At 40.6% G+C, this 19205-nt stretch overlaps 1 pseudogene; it reads right to left on the bottom strand.

Moving 5' to 3' along the window:
• Positions 1 to 19205, bottom strand: part of LOC124021597 — a 69911-nt pseudogene that overhangs the window by 19215 nt on the left and 31491 nt on the right.

Here is a 19205-nt window from a genome sequence, read left to right on the forward strand (position 1 = left end):
GTAGATGTGTTCTGATTAATGCCTGGCCAATAGAGGGTATGTGTGTTCTGATTAATGCTTGGCCAATAGAGGGTAGATGTGTTCCGATTAATGCTTGGCCAATAGAGGCTAGATTAATGCCTGGCCAATAGAGGGTAGATGTGTTCTGATTAATGCCTGGCCAATAGAGGGTAGATGTGTTCTGAGTAATGCTGTCCCAATAGAGGGTAGATGTGTTCTGCACCATGAGGCCAATAGAGGGTAGATGTGTTCTGATTAATGCCTGGCCAATAGAGGGTATGTGTGTTCTGATTAATGCTTGGCCAATAGAGGGTAGATGTGTTCCGATTAATGCTTGGCCAATAGAGGCTAGATGTGTTCTGATTAATGCCTGGCCAATAGAGGGTAGATGTGTTCTGATTAATGCTGTCCCAATAGAGGGTAGATGTGTTCTGATTAATGCCTGGCCAATAGAGGGTAGATGTGTTCTGATTAATGCCTGGCCAATAGAGGGTAGATGTGTTCTGATTAATGCTGTCCCAATAGAGGGTAGATGTGTTCTGATTAATGCCTGGCCAATAGAGGGTAGATGTGTTCTGATTAATGCCTGGCCAATAGAGGCTAGATGTGTTCTGATTAATGCTTGGCCAATAGAGGGTAGATGTGTTCTGATTAATGCTTGGCCAAGAGGGTAGATGTGTTCTGATTAATGCTTGGCCAAGAGGGTAGATGTGTTCTGATTAATGCTTGGCCAAGAGGGTACGTGTGTTTGGAGTGGCGGAGGATTATCATGTGGTCATGGTTGAGTTGTTCAGGGTGGATGCTACTAACCATGTGGCTAAGATAAGATAAATGTGTTTTGCTATTTGACTAGCAGGAAGACAGTGTATTTTGCTTACTGTGTGGATAGCAGCAGCTATTTCTCTTGTGGCTAGTAGAGTGAGGGTGTGTGTAGCGTACCGTGTAGCTAACAGTGGGTATGTGTGTGCAGGGCTGTGCCAGGAAGCCTTCATGCGTGGAAGGCTGTGATAGAGGAGCAGGTCTTTCTCTGTCACCATCACCAGCACTGGCTTCCACTGCTGCTTCTCATTCTCTGTCTGGGAGAAAACACACCACACAGTGTTAGAATACTCTCTGTCTAGGAGAAAACACACCACACCATGTTAGAATACTCTCTGTCTGGGAGAAAACACACCACACAGTGTTAGAATACTATCTGCCTGGGAGAAAACACACCACACAGTGTTAGAATACTCTCTGTCTGGGAGAAAACACACCACACAGAGTGACAGGCTGCTGCTGTCATTTGCATGGGGGTTACTGGTGCAATGGAGGGAATGTTATGGACTAGAAAATACAATTTAGCAAGAGTGATAAGCACATAAAACTAACAGCGAAGACACAACCTTGAATGTCTTCAGCATTTTCTCTATGTAACTAAGTCTTAGTAACAAAATCTTGGTTATTTTTCACAGGAAGGCACTTTATACAGTTTATTTATCTTGGCCTGTAGATAAACTCTCAACTCCCAGACACCCAATACAACACCGGCTTGCATAACATTATACAGCATAACCATCCTCATTATGAAAGTTATAGTACAATCCTCATTATGAAAGTTACAGCACAATCCTCATTATGAACGCCTAGTTACAGCACAATCCTCATTATGAAAGTTACAGCACAATCCTCATTATGAAAGTTACAGCACAATCCTCATTATGAAAGTTACAGCACAATCCTCATTATGAAAGTTACAGCACAATCTTCATTATGAAAGTTACAGCACAATCTTCATTATGAAAGTTACAGCACAATCTTCATTATGAAAGTTACAGCACAATCCTCATTATGAAAGTTACAGCACAATCCTCATTATGAAAGTTACAGCACAATCTTCATTATGAAAGTTACAGCACAATCCTCATTATGAAAGTTACAGCACAATCCTCATTATGAAAGTTACAGCACAATCCTCATGATGAACACCTAGTTACAGCACAATCCTCATGATGAACACCTAGTTACAGCACAATCCTCATTATGAACACCTAGTTACAGCACAATCCTCATTATGAACACCTAGTTACAGCACAATCCTCATTATGAACACCTAGTTACAGCACAATCCTCATTATGAACACCTAGTTACAGCACAATCCTCATTATGAACACCTAGTTACAGCACAATCCTCATTATGAACACCTAGTTACAGCACAATCCTCATTGTGAAAGTTACAGCACAATCCTCATTATGAACGCCTAGTTACAGCACAATCCTCATTGTGAAAGTTACAGCACAATCCTCATTATGAAAGTTACAGCACAACCCTTATTATGAACACCTAGTTACAGCACAATCATCATTATGAAAGTTACAGCACAATCCTCATTATGAACGCCTAGTTACAGCACAATCCTCATTATGAACGCCTAGTTACAGCACAATCCTCATTATGAACACCTAGTTACAGCACAATCCTCATTATGAACACCTAGTTACAGCACAACCCTCATTATGAACACCTAGTTACAGCACAATCCTCATTATGAAAGTTACAGCACAATCCTCATTATGAAAGTTACAGCACGATCCTCATTATGAACGCCTAGTTACAGCACAATCCTCATTATGAACGCCTAGTTACAGCACAATCCTCATTATGAACACCTAGTTACAGCACAATCCTCATTATGAACGCCTAGTTACAGCACAATCCTTATGATGAAAGTTACAGCACAATCCTCATAACCATAAGCCTCTTGCCTCACTATGAAGTCCTCAGCTAGTTGTGAGAACATGTGATTCTGGTGGCCATAGGTCAATCCTATAACATTACCAACACATGTTGCCAGGTAACCATATTAAAACACCATATACAGGCTCACAAACGTAGCTCTAACTAAAGCCTACACAACCACATAATTAGTGTGTAACAATCATTACATTTAAAACGCTGCCACAGTATAATTGGCTATAGTATGCGAGTGAATATAAAGTCTGTGGTTAAAGCCCAGGCTCAGGACAGTTGCACAGAGCAACCTCAACAAGGCTGTAAAACAAGGATCCCCACCTCTCCTCTCCTCTCCTCTCTCTCCTCTCCTCTCCTCTCCTCTCCTCTCCTCTCCTCTCCTCTCCTCTCCTCTCCTCTCCTCTCCTCTCCTCTCCTCTCCTCTCCCTCCTCTCCTCTTCTCTTCTCTTCTCTTCTCTCTCTCTTCTCTTCTCTTCTCCTCTCCTCTCCTTCTCTTTCTCTTCTCTTCTCTCTCTCTTCTCTTCTCTTCTCCTCTTCTCCTCTCCTCTCCTCCTCTCTTCTCTGATATCTGATCACATTAGCATGCTGAACTCCAGAGGGTCTGCTGTGTCGTGTGTTGACCATCACACAGCTAAGTAGAGACTGACTCCAGTCTGTAGCGTGTTGACCATTACACAGCTAAGTAGAGACTTACTCCAGTCTAATGTGTTGGCCATCACACAGCTAAGTAGAGACAGACTCCAGTCTGTAGTTTGTTGACCATCACACAGCTAAGTAGAGACAGACTCCAGCCTGTAGTGTGTTGACCATCACACAGCTAAGTAGAGACTGACTCCAGTCTGTAGTGTGTTGACCATCACACAGCTAAGTAGAGACTCAGACTCCAGCCTGTAGTGTGTTGACCATCACACAGCTAAGTAGAGACTGACTCCAGCCTGTAGTGTGTTGACCATCACACAGCTAAGTAGAGACTGACTCCAGCCTGTAGTGTGTTGACCATCACACAGCTAAGTAGAGACAGACTCCAGCCTGTAGTGTGTTGACCATCACACAGCTAAGTAGAGACTGACTCCAGTCTGTAGTGTGTTGACCATCACACAGCTAAGTAGAGACTCAGACTCCAGCCTGCAGTGTGTTGACCATCACACAGCTAAGTAGAGACTGACTCCAGCCTGTAGTGTGTTGACCATCACACAGCTAAGTAGAGATTCAGACTCCTGAGTGTGTCAGATTGACGTTGTACAAAGGAACATGGGACGGCAGGCGAAGCCTGAGGCAGACCACTCCACTCCACACACGCTGAAAGGCTTTAGGCCCTTATAATTATTCACAGACTCCAGACTCTGCATCCCAAATGGCACCATATTCCCTATATAGTGCACTAGGGTGCCATTTGGGACTCACGATGGGACAGGCAGGCAGTAATACAAGAGGAACTCATTAAGAAGCCTGGAAAGCATCCTCTGGCTTGGCAGACTGACTGACTGTCTGACTGGTTGACTGACTGCCCAAAGTTCAGGCCTATAGTCTACTCAGTATTAGCCGTCTCGCTCTCTCTCTGCCAGGCAGGCCCTGACTAATAAGAGAGTGATGAAAGAGGATTTAGAGGAGGACGAGGAGGGGGGAAAACCTGGAGTCACGCAGGGAAAAGTCACCTGGGATCAATTGCTGCTGTACTGTATAGAAGGAACACTACAAAGCCCCCATCTGGGCTTCTTCTGTTGGCAACTACTGCATCAGCTATACTGTATGAGGTTCCAAGAATGCTTGGCTCACCATCGTATAACTGCCTCACAAACATCACATATGAGTTAATATCAGAAGGTGGTCTGTGAAGGCATTATTATAGGTCTGATTCACAAACATCACATATGAGTTAATATCAGAAGGTGGTCTGTGAAGGCATTATTATAGGTCTGCCTCACAAACATCACATATGAGTTAATATCAGAAGGTGGTCTGTGAAGGCATTATTATAGGTCTGCCTCACAAACATCACATATGAGTTAATATCAGAAGGTGGTCTGTGAAGGCATATTATAGGTCTGCCTCACAAACATCACATATGAGTTAATATCAGAAGGTGGTCTGTGAAGGCATTATTATAGGTCTGCCTCACAAACATCACATATGAGTTAATATCAGAAGGTGGTCTGTGAAGGCATTATTATAGGTCTGCCTCACAAACATCACATATGAGTTAATATCAGAAGGTGGTCTGTGAAGGCATATTATAGGTCTGCCTCACAAACATCACATATGAGTTAATATCAGAAGGTGGTCTGTGAAGGCATTATTATAGGTCTGCCTCACAAACATCACATATGAGTTAATATCAGAAGGTGGTCTGTGAAGGCATTATTATAGGTCTGCCTCACAAACATCACATATGAGTTAATATCAGAAGGTGGTCTGTGAAGGCATATTATAGGTCTGATTAAAGGTGAGCACGTTCCTTTCAGGTGTTTTCCTGCACCAACATTCAATAAAGTACAGAGTAGATCCTACCTTCTCAGCCAGCCAGCCCAGGTGTCTGATCTCTCTGCTCCCTGCGATTCCTGTTCTTCCCGTGTGCTCTTTGACCTCCGTGATGACCTTGTTGATGAGGTTAGAGGTCGCCGACTGCATGACCTCGAACCAGGCCTGGGCCGAGGCTGTGTCTTTACACCGTAACACCACCGTATGCTTGGCGTCTGGAGAGTGCAGCTCTAACTGCCTGGAGAACACAAACAGACGGAGAGACATTCAGAAAGCTGTGAATTAGTTTGGTCACAGGCAAATAGCTCCCATAGCACAGCTTTCAGTGGACATGAGAAAAAGGCTTCTTCAGTTCAACAAAGAATACTTCCCTTTGAAGGGAAAGGAAGATGGCCCCTGTGTGCTTGATGATGTCCTCAGTGAATGGAAATGATCCCAAGCACCACTAAAAGACTGTTTCTCACAGCGTCTCGTCTTCTGGCTAAGATAAACATTTCCTTTGATGTACCTAGCACTGTGTACAGTGGGTGTGTATTTATTTACAGACTTTTCTTTATTCATCATGGGTTGATAAAGTTTGGTTTGTCACCTGTGGGATGTGCAGTAAGTTTCAAGCCTTTTTGGTATTGGAAACATTAGCTAAGTCTATTATGAATCCATTCAGCAAACAACAAAACATAAATCAAATGAACAAGGTTGAAGGAAACCGTATTCACCTCAGAGACCTGGGCCTTGAATATGACCCCTGTTGATAAATCTACCTGTCATTAAGCAGAGACAGTGGGAGACCATGTTATCATGATGTCACAAACCACTAGATCAACTGCAGGTGCTCTCTCTCCTACTCGCCTCCACCAACCCTCTCCCCAGTCCCCCACCACAGTTAAAAATAGAAACCAGAGACTTGAGGAGAAACAGAAGTCAGATGTCCTATGGAGCGAGCTGAAGTGTTTACGTTAGTTAGAGGCTGGCTGGCTGGCTGGCTGGCTGGCTGGCTGGCTGGCTGGCTGGCTGGCTGGCTGGTTCCTGGAAAGAGGTCCAAGCTCTCCCCCAGACCTGCTGGGTTCAGAGACCATTTGTAATCATTTTGTATACCTTGAGCGTTTGCTTTAGTCTGCCTGGAGTGCCAGATGGGTGGGCATTGCACTTACAAGCTCAATCAAGCACAACTAAAATATTTGAAAGACTTCAAATAGTATTTGAACCCAGGTGTGTTCTCCCCATTCAAGGCCCATCCACATCCAGTCAGGTCATCTCTCCAACATCGGACACTAACTACTGAGCCATTAAAGAAGCCAAGGCCAGATTTAGAAAGTGGACTCACTGTGTGGCAAATCTTTCAATGCCTTTCCTGGTCAATGATGGTCTGTCTACCTGTTCGTTTTCCACTGACAAACTGCTTTTTATTTGAGAGAAAAAAAACTGCTCGCAAAAGGCAAATATCTCAAGCTAAAATAAGCATGAAAAAACTGTTTTACACTTGAGCATCATTTTACACACTCTCTCTCTCTCTCTCTCTCTCTCTCTCTCTCTCTCTCTCTCTCTCTCTCTGTCTGTCTGTCTGGGTCTCCAGAGAGGGGAGAGTTTCCTCCTCAGACATATTTACTGCATCAGATTTACTCTCTCTCTCTCTCTCTCTCTCTCTCTCTCTCTCTCTCTCTCTCTCTCTCTCTCTCTCTCTCTCTCTCTCTCTGTCTCTCTGTGTCTCTCTCTCTCTCTGTCTCTGTCTCTCTCTCTCTCTCTCTCTCTCTGGAAGAGTGAGATATGCAGTAAATCTGTCTGAGGAGGGTGGAAACTCTTTCCTCTCTAGAGAGTTAGAGAGAGAGAGAGAGAGAGAGACAGAGAGAGAGAGATGCAGTAAATCTGTCTGAGGAGGGAGGAAACTCTCTCCTCTCCTGGCTGGGTAGTTTGGACGTCTGTCACCTAACAGCTGTTTAGCAGCTAAATAAAGCTGTGAAAGGTGCAGGAAACTCTCTCCTCTCCTGGCTGGGTAGTGTGGACGTCTCTCACCTAACAGCTGTTTACATTTCCACTAGTGACGAGAGCTCTGCTCCTCTCTACCAGTCAGCTACAACAAGCCTGCAACACACGTCCGGAACATCTCAGATAGCAGCATGTGTGTTTGTGTGGTAACAGGCATCTTCCAGTATGTAGCTCTAAAGTACCTGAAGGTTGGCCTGTTGTTGTGAGCAACGTGCTGAAATGATGGAAGTACTTAATACACCATCAAAACATTGTCGTGACGCCAGTAAATATCACTCAATACAAACTAATGCTAGGTTGTGGTAGTGTGTGATATACATCTGATGTGTATTGGGACAGACTGGATAAAACATCACTACTGTGATGGTTATATTGTCATGTTTGTTGCTGTCGTTCTACTGTTAGTGTGATACTGCAACACTGACACCAGAGGTAAGACGTATGTGCTGTAAAAGTGATATTTCATTTTTGTTATAAACACACAAAAAAAACTCTTTGCTTTGTTAATATGGGGTATTGTGTGTAGATTGATGAGGATTTTATTTATTTGTTCATTTTAGAATAAGACTTTAACGTAGCAAACTGTGGAAAGAGTCAAGGATGCACTGTATGTGAGCCATTGGCTCGTCATTAAGTAGGTTAGCTGTGGTCTAACCCCTCAGTGACTGATTTCCTCTTCATAGTGGTTCATCTCATAGATCAAAGAGCATAGACATAGAACTACTAGAACTGTGGAACAATTCACATTCTAATGACTGTATAAATACCAGGCCTGTCTAAATGACTGTATAAATACCAGGCCTGTCTAAATGACTGTATAAATACCAGGCCTGTCTAAATGACTGTATAAATACCAGGCCTGTCTAAATGACTGTATAAATACCAGGCCTGTCTAAATGACTGTATAAATACCAGGCCTGTCTAAATGACTGTATAAAGACCAGGCCTGTCTAAATGACTGTATAAATACCAGGCCTGTCTAGATGACTGTATAAATACCAGGCCTGTCTAAATGACTGTATAAATACCAGGCCTGTCTAAATGACTGTATAAATACCAGGCCTGTCTAAATGACTGTATAAAGACCAGGCCTGTCTAAATGACTGTATAAATACCAGGCCTGTCTAAATGACTGTATAAATACCAGGCCTGTCTAAATGACTGTATAAATACCAGGCCTGTCTAAATGACTGTATAAATACCAGGCCTGTCTAAATGACTGTATAAATACCAGGCCTGTCTAAATGACTGTATAAATACCAGGCCTGTCTAAATGACTGTATAAATACCAGGCCTGTCTAAATGACTGTATAAATACCAGGCCTGTCTAAATGACTGTATAAAGACCAGGCCTGTCTAAATGACTGTATAAATAAATACCAGGCCTGTCTAAATGACTGTATAAATACCAGGCCTGTCTAAATGACTGTATAAATACCAGGCCTGTCTAAATGACTGTATAAATACCAGGCCTGTCTAGATGACTGTATAAAATGTATAAATACCAGGCCTGTCTAAATGACTGTATAAATACCAGGCCTGTCTAAATGACTGTATAAATACCAGGCCTGTCTAAATGACTGTATAAATACCAGGCCTGTCTAAATGACTGTATAAAGACCAGGCCTGTCTAAATGACTGTATAAATACCAGGCCTGTCTAAATGACTGTATAAATACCAGGCCTGTCTAAATGACTGTATAAATACCAGGCCTGTCTAGATGACTGTATAAATACCAGGCCTGTCTAAATGACTGTATAAATACCAGGCCTGTCTAAATGACTGTATAAATACCAGGCCTGTCTAAATGACTGTATAAAGACCAGGCCTGTCTAAATGACTGTATAAAGACCAGGCCTGTCTAAATGACTGTATAAATACCAGGCCTGTCTAAATGACTGTATAAATACCAGGCCTGTCTAAATGACTGTATAAATACCAGGCCTGTCTAAATGACTGTATAAATACCAAGCCTGTCTAAATGACTGTATAAAGACCAGGCCTGTCTAAATGACTGTATAAATACCAGGCCTGTCTAAATGACTGTATAAATACCAGGCCTGTCTAAATGACTGTATAAATACCAGGCCTGTCTAAATGACTGTATAAATACCAGGCCTGTCTAAATGACTGTATAAATACCAGGCCTGTCTAAATGACTGTATAAATACCAGGCCTGTCTAAATGACTGTATAAATACCAGGCCTGTCTAGATGACTGTATAAATACCAGGCCTGTCTAAATGACTGTATAAATACCAGGCCTGTCTAAATGACTGTATAAATACCAGGCCTGTCTAAATGACTGTATAAATACCAGGCCTGTCTAAATGACTGTATAAAGACCAGGCCTGTCTAAATGACTGTATAAATACCAGGCCTGTCTAAATGACTGTATAAATACCAGGCCTGTCTAAATGACTGTATAAAGACCAGGCCTGTCTAAATGACTGTATAAATACCAGGCCTGTCTAAATGACTGTATAAATACCAGGCCTGTCTAAATGACTGTATAAAGACCAGGCCTGTCTAAATGACTGTATAAATACCAGGCCTGTCTAAATGACTGTATAAATACCAGGCCTGTCTAAATGACTGTATAAATACCAGGCCTGTCTAAATGACTGTATAAATGACTGTATAATGACCAGGCCTGTCTAAATGACTGTATAAATACCAGGCCTGTCTAAGTGACTGTATAAATACCAGGCCTGTCTAAATGACTGTATAAATACCAGGCCTGTCTAAGTGACTATAAATACCAGGCCTGTCTAAATGACTGTATAAAATACCAGGCCTGTCTAAATGACTGTCTAAGTGACTGTATAAATACCAGGCCTGTCTAAATGACTGTATAAATACCAGGCCTGTCTAAATGACTGTATAAAGACCAGGCCTGTCTAAATGACTGTATAAAGACCAGGCCTGTCTAAATGACTGTATAAATACCAGGCCTGTCTAAATGACTGTATAAATACCAGGCCTGTCTAAATGACTGTATAAATACCAGGCCTGTCTAAATGACTGTATAAATACCAGGCCTGTCTAAATGACTGTATAAATACCAGGCCTGTCTAAATGACTGTATAAAGACCAGGCCTGTCTAAATGACTGTATAAATACCAGGCCTGTCTAGATGACTGTATAAATACCAGGCCTGTCTAAATGACTGTATAAATACCAGGCCTGTCTAAATGACTGTATAAATACCAGGCCTGTCTAAATGACTGTATAAATACCAGGCCTGTCTAAATGACTGTATAAATACCAGGCCTGTCTAAATGACTGTATAAATACCAGGCCTGTCTAAATGACTGTATAAATACCAGGCCTGTCTAAATGACTGTATAAATACCAGGCCTGTCTAAATGACTGTATAAATACCAGGCCTGTCTAAATGTATAAAACCAGGCCTGTATAAATGACCAGGCCTGTCTAAATGACTGTATAAATACCAGGCCTGTCTAAATGACTGTATAAATACCAGGCCTGTCTAGATGACTGTATAAATACCAGGCCTGTCTAAATGACTGTATAAATACCAGGCCTGTCTAAATGACTGTATAAATACCAGGCCTGTCTAAATGACTGTATAAATACCAGGCCTGTCTAAATGACTGTATAAAGACCAGGCCTGTCTAAATGACTGTATAAATACCAGGCCTGTCTAAATGACTGTATAAATACCAGGCCTGTCTAAATGACTGTATAAAGACCAGGCCTGTCTAAATGACTGTATAAATACCAGGCCTGTCTAAATGACTGTATAAATACCAGGCCTGTCTAAATGACTGTATAAATACCAGGCCTGTCTAAATGACTGTATAAATACCAGGCCTGTCTAAATGACTGTATAAATACCAGGCCTGTCTAAATGACTGTATAAATACCAGGCCTGTCTAAATGACTGTATAAATACCAGGCCTGTCTAAATGACTGTATAAATACCAGGCCTGTCTAAATGACTGTATAAATACCAGGCCTGTCTAAATGACTGTATAAAAATACCAGGCCTGTCTAAATGACTGTATAAATACCAGGCCTGTCTAAATGACTGTATAAATACCAGGCCTGTCTAAATGACTGTATAAATACCAGGCCTGTCTAAATGACTGTATAAATACCAGGCCTGTCTAAATGACTGTATAAATACCAGGCCTGTCTAAATGACTGTCTAAGTGACTGTATAAATACCAGGCCTGTCTAAATGACTGTATAAATACCAGGCCTGTCTAATGACCAGGCCTGTCTAAATGACTGTATAAATACCAGGCCTGTCTAAATGACTGTATAAATACCAGGCCTGTCTAAATGACTGTATAAATACCAGGCCTGTCTAAATGACTGTATAAATACCAGGCCTGTCTAAATGACTGTATAAATGACCAGGCCTGTCTAAATGACTGTATAAATACCAGGCCTGTCTAAATGTCTAAAATACCAGGCCTGTCTAAATGACTGTATAAATACCAGGCCTGTCTAAATGACTGTATAAATACCAGGCCTGTCTAAATGACTGTATAAAGACCAGGCCTGTCTAAATGACTGTATAAATACCAGGCCTGTCTAAATGACTGTATAAATACCAGGCCTGTCTAAATGACTGTATAAATACCAGGCCTGTCTAAATGACTGTATAAATACCAGGCCTGTCTAAATGACTGTATAAATACCAGGCCTGTCTAAATGACTGTATAAATACCAGGCCTGTCTAAATGACTGTATAAATACCAGGCCTGTCTAAATGACTGTATAAATACCAGGCCTGTCTAAATGACTGTATAAATACCAGGCCTGTCTAAATGACTGTATAAATACCAGGCCTGTCTAAATGACTGTATAAATACCAGGCCTGTCTAAATGACTGTATAAATACCAGGCCTGTCTAAATGACTGTATAAATACCAGGCCTGTCTAAATGACTGTATAAATACCAGGCCTGTCTAAATGACTGTATAAATACCAGGCCTGTCTAAATGACTGTATAAATACCAGGCCTGTCTAAATGACTGTATAAATACCAGGCCTGTCTAAATGACTGTATAAATACCAGGCCTGTCTAAATGACTGTATAAATACCAGGCCTGTCTAAATGACTGTATAAATACCAGGCCTGTCTAAATGACTGTATAAATACCAGGCCTGTCTAAATGACTGTATAAATACCAGGCCTGTCTAAATGACTGTATAAATACCAGGCCTGTCTAAATGACTGTATAAATACCAGGCCTGTCTAAATGACTGTATAAATACCAGGCCTGTCTAAATGACTGTATAAATACCAGGCCTGTCTAAATGACTGTATAAATACCAGGCCTGTCTAAATGACTGTATAAATACCAGGCCTGTCTAAATGACTGTATAAATACCAGGCCTGTCTAAATGACTGTATAAATACCAGGCCTGTCTAAATGACTGTATAAATACCAGGCCTGTCAAAAATGACTGTATAAATACCAGGCCTGTCTAAATGACTGTATAAATACCAGGCCTGTCTAAATGACTGTATAAATACCAGGCCTGTCTAAATGACTGTATAAATACCAGGCCTGTCTAAATGACTGTATAAATACCAGGCCTGTCTAAATGACTGTATAAATACCAGGCCTGTCTAAATGACTGTATAAAGACCAGGCCTGTCTAAATGACTGTATAAATACCAGGCCTGTCTAAATGACTGTATAAATACCAGGCCTGTCTAAATGACTGTATAAATACCAGGCCTGTCTAAATGACTGTATAAATACCAGGCCTGTCTAAATGACTGTATAAATACCAGGCCTGTCTAAATGACTGTATAAATACCAGGCCTGTCTAAATGACTGTATAAATACCAGGCCTGTCTAAATGACTGTATAAATACCAGGCCTGTCTAAATGACTGTATAAATACCAGGCCTGTCTAAATGACTGTATAAATACCAGGCCTGTCTAAATGACTGTATAAATACCAGGCCTGTCTAAATGACTGTATAAATACCAGGCCTGTCTAAATGACTGTATAAATACCAGGCCTGTCTAAATGACTGTATAAATACCAGGCCTGTCTAAATGACTGTATAAAGACCAGGCCTGTCTAAATGACTGTATAAATACCAGGCCTGTCTAAATGACTGTATAAATACCAGGCCTGTCTAAATGACTGTATAAATACCAGGCCTGTCTAAATGACTGTATAAATACCAGGCCTGTCTAAATGACTGTATAAATACCAGGCCTGTCTAAATGACTGTATAAATACCAGGCCTGTCTATAAATACCATGTCTAAATGACTGTATAAATACCAGGCCTGTCTAAATGACTGTATAAATACCAGGCCTGTCTAAATGACTGTATAAATACCAGGCCTGTCTAAATGACTGTATAAATACCAGGCCTGTCTAAATGGCCTGTCTAAATGACTGTATAAATACCAGGCCTGTCTAAATGACTGTATAAATACCAGGCCTGTCTAAATGACTGTATAAATACCAGGCCTGTCTAAATGACTGTATAAATACCAGGCCTGTCTAAATGACTGTATAAAGACCAGGCCTGTCTAAATGACTGTATAAATACCAGGCCTGTCTAAATGACTGTATAAATACCAGGCCTGTCTAAATGACTGTATAAATACCAGGCCTGTCTAAATGACTGTATAAATACCAGGCCTGTCTAAATGACTGTATAAATACCAGGCCTGTCTAAATGACTGTATAAAGACCAGGCCTGTCTAAATGACTGTATAAAGACCAGGCCTGTCTAAATGACTGTATAAATACCAGGCCTGTCTAAATGACTGTATAAATACCAGGCCTGTCTAAATGACTGTATAAATACCAGGCCTGTCTAAATGACTGTATAAATACCAGGCCTGTCTAAATGACTGTATAAATACCAGGCCTGTCTAAATGACTGTATAAATACCAGGCCTGTCTAAATGACTGTATAAATACCAGGCCTGTCTAAATGACTGTATAAATACCAGGCCTGTCTAAATGACTGTATAAATACCAGGCCTGTCTAAATGACTGTATAAATACCAGGCCTGTCTAAATGACTGTATAAATACCAGGCCTGTCTAAATGACTGTATAAATACCAGGCCTGTCTAAATGACTGTATAAATACCAGGCCTGTCTAAATGACTGTATAAATACCAGGCCTGTCTAAATGACTGTATAAATACCAGGCCTGTCTAAATGACTGTATAAATACCAGGCCTGTCTAAATGACTGTATAAATACCAGGCCTGTCTAAATGACTGTATAAATACCAGGCCTGTCTAAATGACTGTATAAATACCAGGCCTGTCTAAATGACTGTATAAATACCAGGCCTGTGACTGTATAAATACCAGGCCTGTCTAACTGTATAAAGACCAGGCCTGTCTAAATGACTGTATAAATACCAGGCCTGTCTAAATGACTGTATAAATACCAGGCCTGTCTAAATGACTGTATAAATACCAGGCCTGTCTAAATGACTGTATAAATACCAGGCCTGTCTAAATGACTGTATAAATACCAGGCCTGTCTAAATGACTGTATAAATACCAGGCCTGTCTAAATGACTGTATAAATACCAGGCCTGTCTAAATGACTGTATAAATACCAGGCCTGTCTAAATGACTGTATAAATACCAGGCCTGTCTAAATGACTGTATAAATACCAGGCCTGTCTAAATGACTGTATAAATACCAGGCCTGTCTAAATGACTGTATAAATACCAGGCCTGTTTAAATGACTGTATAAATACCAGGCCTGTCTAAATGACTGTATAAATACCAGGCCTGTCTAAATGACTGTATAAATACCAGGCCTGTCTAAATGACTGTATAAATACCAGGCCTGTCTAAATGACTGTATAAATACCAGGCCTGTCTAAATGACTGTATAAATACCAGGCCTGTCTAAATGACTGTATAAATACCAGGCCTGTCTAAATGACTGTATAAAACCAGGCCTGTCTAAATGACCAGGCCTGTCTAAATGACTGTATAAATACCAGGCCTGTCTAAATGACTGTATAAATACCAGGCCTGTAAATGACTGTATAAATACCAGGCCTGTCTAAATGACTGTATAAATACCAGGCCTGTCTAAATGACTGTATAAATACCAGGCCTGTCTAAATGACTGTATAAAGACCAGGCCTGTCTAAATGACTGTATAAATACCGGGCCTGTCTAAATGACTGTATAAATACCAGGCCTGTCTAAATGACTGTATAAATGACTGTATAATGACCAGGCTTGTCTAAATGACTGTATAAATACCAGGCCTGTCTAAGTGACTGTATAAATACCAGGCCTGTCTAAATGACTGTATAAATACCAGGCCTGTCTAAGTGACTATAAATACCAGGCCTGTCTAAATGACTGTATAAAATACCAGGCCTGTCTAAATGACTGTATAAATACCAGGCCTGTCTAAGTGACTGTATAAATACCAGGCCTGTCTAAATGACTGTATAAATACCAGGCCTGTCTAAATGACTGTATAAATACCAGACCTGTTTAAGTGACTGTATAAATACCAGGCCTGTCTAAATGACTGTATAAATACCAGGCCTGTCTAAATGACTGTATAAATACCAGGCCTGTCTAAATGACTGTATAAATACCAGGCCTGTCTAAATGACTGTATAAATACCAGGCCTGTCTAAATGACTGTATAAATACCAGGCCTGTCTAAATGACTGTATAAATACCAGGCCTGTCTAAATGACTGTATAAATACCAGGCCTGTCTAAATGACTGTATAAATACCAGGCCTGTCTAAATGACTGTATAAATACCAGGCCTGTCTAAATGACTGTATAAATACCAGGCCTGTCTAAATGACTGTATAAATACCAGGCCTGTCTAAATGACTGTATAAATACCAGGCCTGTCTAAATGACTGTATAAAGACCAGGCCTGTCTAAATGACTGTATAAATACCAGGCCTGTCTAAATGACTGTATAAATACCAGGCCTGTCTAAATGACTGTATAAATACCAGGCCTGTCTAAATGACTGTATAAATACCAGGCCTGTCTAAATGACTGTATAAATACCAGGCCTGTCTAAATGACTGTATAAAGACCAGGCCTGTCTAAATGACTGTATAAATACCAGGCCTGTCTAAATGACTGTATAAATACCAGGCCTGTCTAAATGACTGTATAAATACCAGGCCTGTCTAAATGACTGTATAAATACCAGGCCTGTCTAAATGACTGTATAAATACCAGGCCTGTCTAAATGACTGTATAATGACCAGGCCTGTCTAAATGACTGAATAAATACCAGGCCTGTCTAAATGACTGTATAAATACCAGGCCTGTCTAAATGACTGTATAAATACCAGGCCTGTCTAAATGACTGTATAAATACCAGGCCTGTCTAAATGACTGTATAAAGACCAGGCCTGTCTAAATGACTGTATAAATACCAGGCCTGTCTAAATGACTGTATAAATACCAGGCCTGTCTAAATGACTGTATAAAGACCAGGCCTGTCTAAATGACTGTATAAATACCAGGCCTGTCTAAATGACTGTATAAATACCAGGCCTGTCTAAATGACTGTATAAATACCAGGCCTGTCTAAATGACTGTATAAATGACTGTATAATGACCAGGCCTGTCTAAATGACTGTATAAATACCAGGCCTGTCTAATGACTGTATAAATACCAGGCCTGTCTAAATGACTGTATAAATACCAGGCCTGTCTAAGTGACTATAAATACCAGGCCTGTCTAAATGACTGTATAAAATACCAGGCCTGTCTAAATGACTGTCTAAGTGACTGTATAAATACCAGGCCTGTCTAAATGACTGTATAAATACCAGGCCTGTCTAAATGACTGTATAAATACCAGGCCTGTCTAAGTGACTGTATAAATACCAGGCCTGTCTAAATGACTGTATAAATACCAGGCCTGTCTAAATGACTGTATAAATACCAGGCCTGTCTAAATGACTGTATAAATACCAGGCCTGTCTAAATGACTGTATAAATACCAGGCCTGTCTAAAAGACTGTCTAAATACCAGGCCTGTCTAAATGACTGTATAAATACCAGGCCTGTCTAAATGACTGTATAAATACCAGGCCTGTCTAAATGACTGTATAAATACCAGGCCTGTCTAAATACCAGGCCTGTCTAAATGACTGTATAAATACCAGGCCTGTCTAAATGACTGTATAAATACCAGGCCTGTCTAAATGACTGTATAAATACCAGGCCTGTCTAAATGACTGTATAAATACCAGGCCTGTCTAAATGACTGTATAAATACCAGGCCTGTCTAAATGACTGTATAAATACCAGGCCTGTCTAAATGACTGTATAAATACCAGGCCTGTCTAAAACTGTATAAATACCACTAAATGTATAAATACCAGGCCTGTCTAGATGACTGTATAAATACCAGGCCTGTCTAAATGACTGTATAAATACCAGGCCTGTCTAAATGACTGTATAAATACCAGGCCTGTCTAAATGACTGTATAAATACCAGGCCTGTCTAGATGACTGTATAAATACCAGGCCTGTCTAAATGACTGTATAAATACCAGGCCTGTCTAAATGACTGTATAAATACCAGGCCTGTCTAAATGACTGTATAAATACCAGGCCTGTCTAAATGACTGTATAAAGACCAGGCCTGTCTAAATGACTGTATAAATACCAGGCCTGTCTAAATGACTGTATAAATACCAGGCCTGTCTAAATGACTGTATAAAAATACCAGGCCTGTCTAAATGACTGTATAAATACCAGGCCTGTCTAAATGACTGTATAAATACCAGGCCTGTCTAAATGACTGTATAAAGACCAGGCCTGTCTAAATGACTGTATAAATACCAGGCCTGTCTAAATGACTGTATAAATACCAGGCCTGTCTAAATGACTGTATAAATACCAGGCCTGTCTAAGTGACTGTATAAATACCAGGCCTGTCTAAATGACTGTATAACTACCAGGCCTGTCTAAATGACTGTATAAATGACTGTATAATGACCAGGCTTGTCTAAATGACTGTATAAATACCAGGCCTGTCTAAGTGACTGTATAAATACCAGGCCTGTCTAAATGACTGTATAAATACCAGGCCTGTCTAAGTGACTATAAATACCAGGCCTGTCTAAATGACTGTATAAAATACCAGGCCTGTCTAAATGACTGTCTAAGTGACTGTATAAATACCAGGCCTGTCTAAATGACTGTATAAATACCAGGCCTGTCTAAATGACTGTATAAATACCAGGCCTGTCTAAGTGACTGTATAAATACCAGGCCTGTCTAAATGACTGTATAAATACCAGGCCTGTCTAAATGACTGTATAAAGACCAGGCCTGTCTAAATGACTGTATAAATACCAGGCCTGTCTAAATGACTGTATAAATACCAGGCCTGTCTAAATGACTGTATAAAGACCAGGCCTGTCTAAATGACTGTATAAATACCAGGCCTGTCTAAATGACTGTATAAATACCAGGCCTGTCTAAATGACTGTATAAATACCAGGCCTGTCTAAATGACTGTATAAATGACTGTATAATGACCAGGCCTGTCTAAATGACTGAATAAATACCAGGCCTGTCTAAGTGACTGTATAAATACCAGGCCTGTCTAAATGACTGTATAAATACCAGGCCTGTCTAAATGACTGTATAAATACCAGGCCTGTCTAAATGACTGTATAAAGACCAGGCCTGTCTAAATGACTGTATAAATACCAGGCCTGTCTAAATGACTGTATAAATACCAGGCCTGTCTAAATGACTGTATAAAGACCAGGCCTGTCTAAATGACTGTATAAATACCAGGCCTGTCTAAATGACTGTATAAATACCAGGCCTGTCTAAATGACTGTATAAATACCAGGCCTGTCTAAATGACTGTATAAAGACCAGGCTTGTCTAAATGACTGTATAAATACCAGGCCTGTCTAAGTGACTGTATAAATACCAGGCCTGTCTAAATGACTGTATAAATACCAGGCCTGTCTAAATGACTGTATAAATACCAGGCCTGT

This window comes from Oncorhynchus gorbuscha, unplaced genomic scaffold (assembly GCF_021184085.1).
Source record: "Oncorhynchus gorbuscha isolate QuinsamMale2020 ecotype Even-year unplaced genomic scaffold, OgorEven_v1.0 Un_scaffold_1136, whole genome shotgun sequence".
Lineage (NCBI taxonomy): Eukaryota > Metazoa > Chordata > Actinopteri > Salmoniformes > Salmonidae > Oncorhynchus > Oncorhynchus gorbuscha.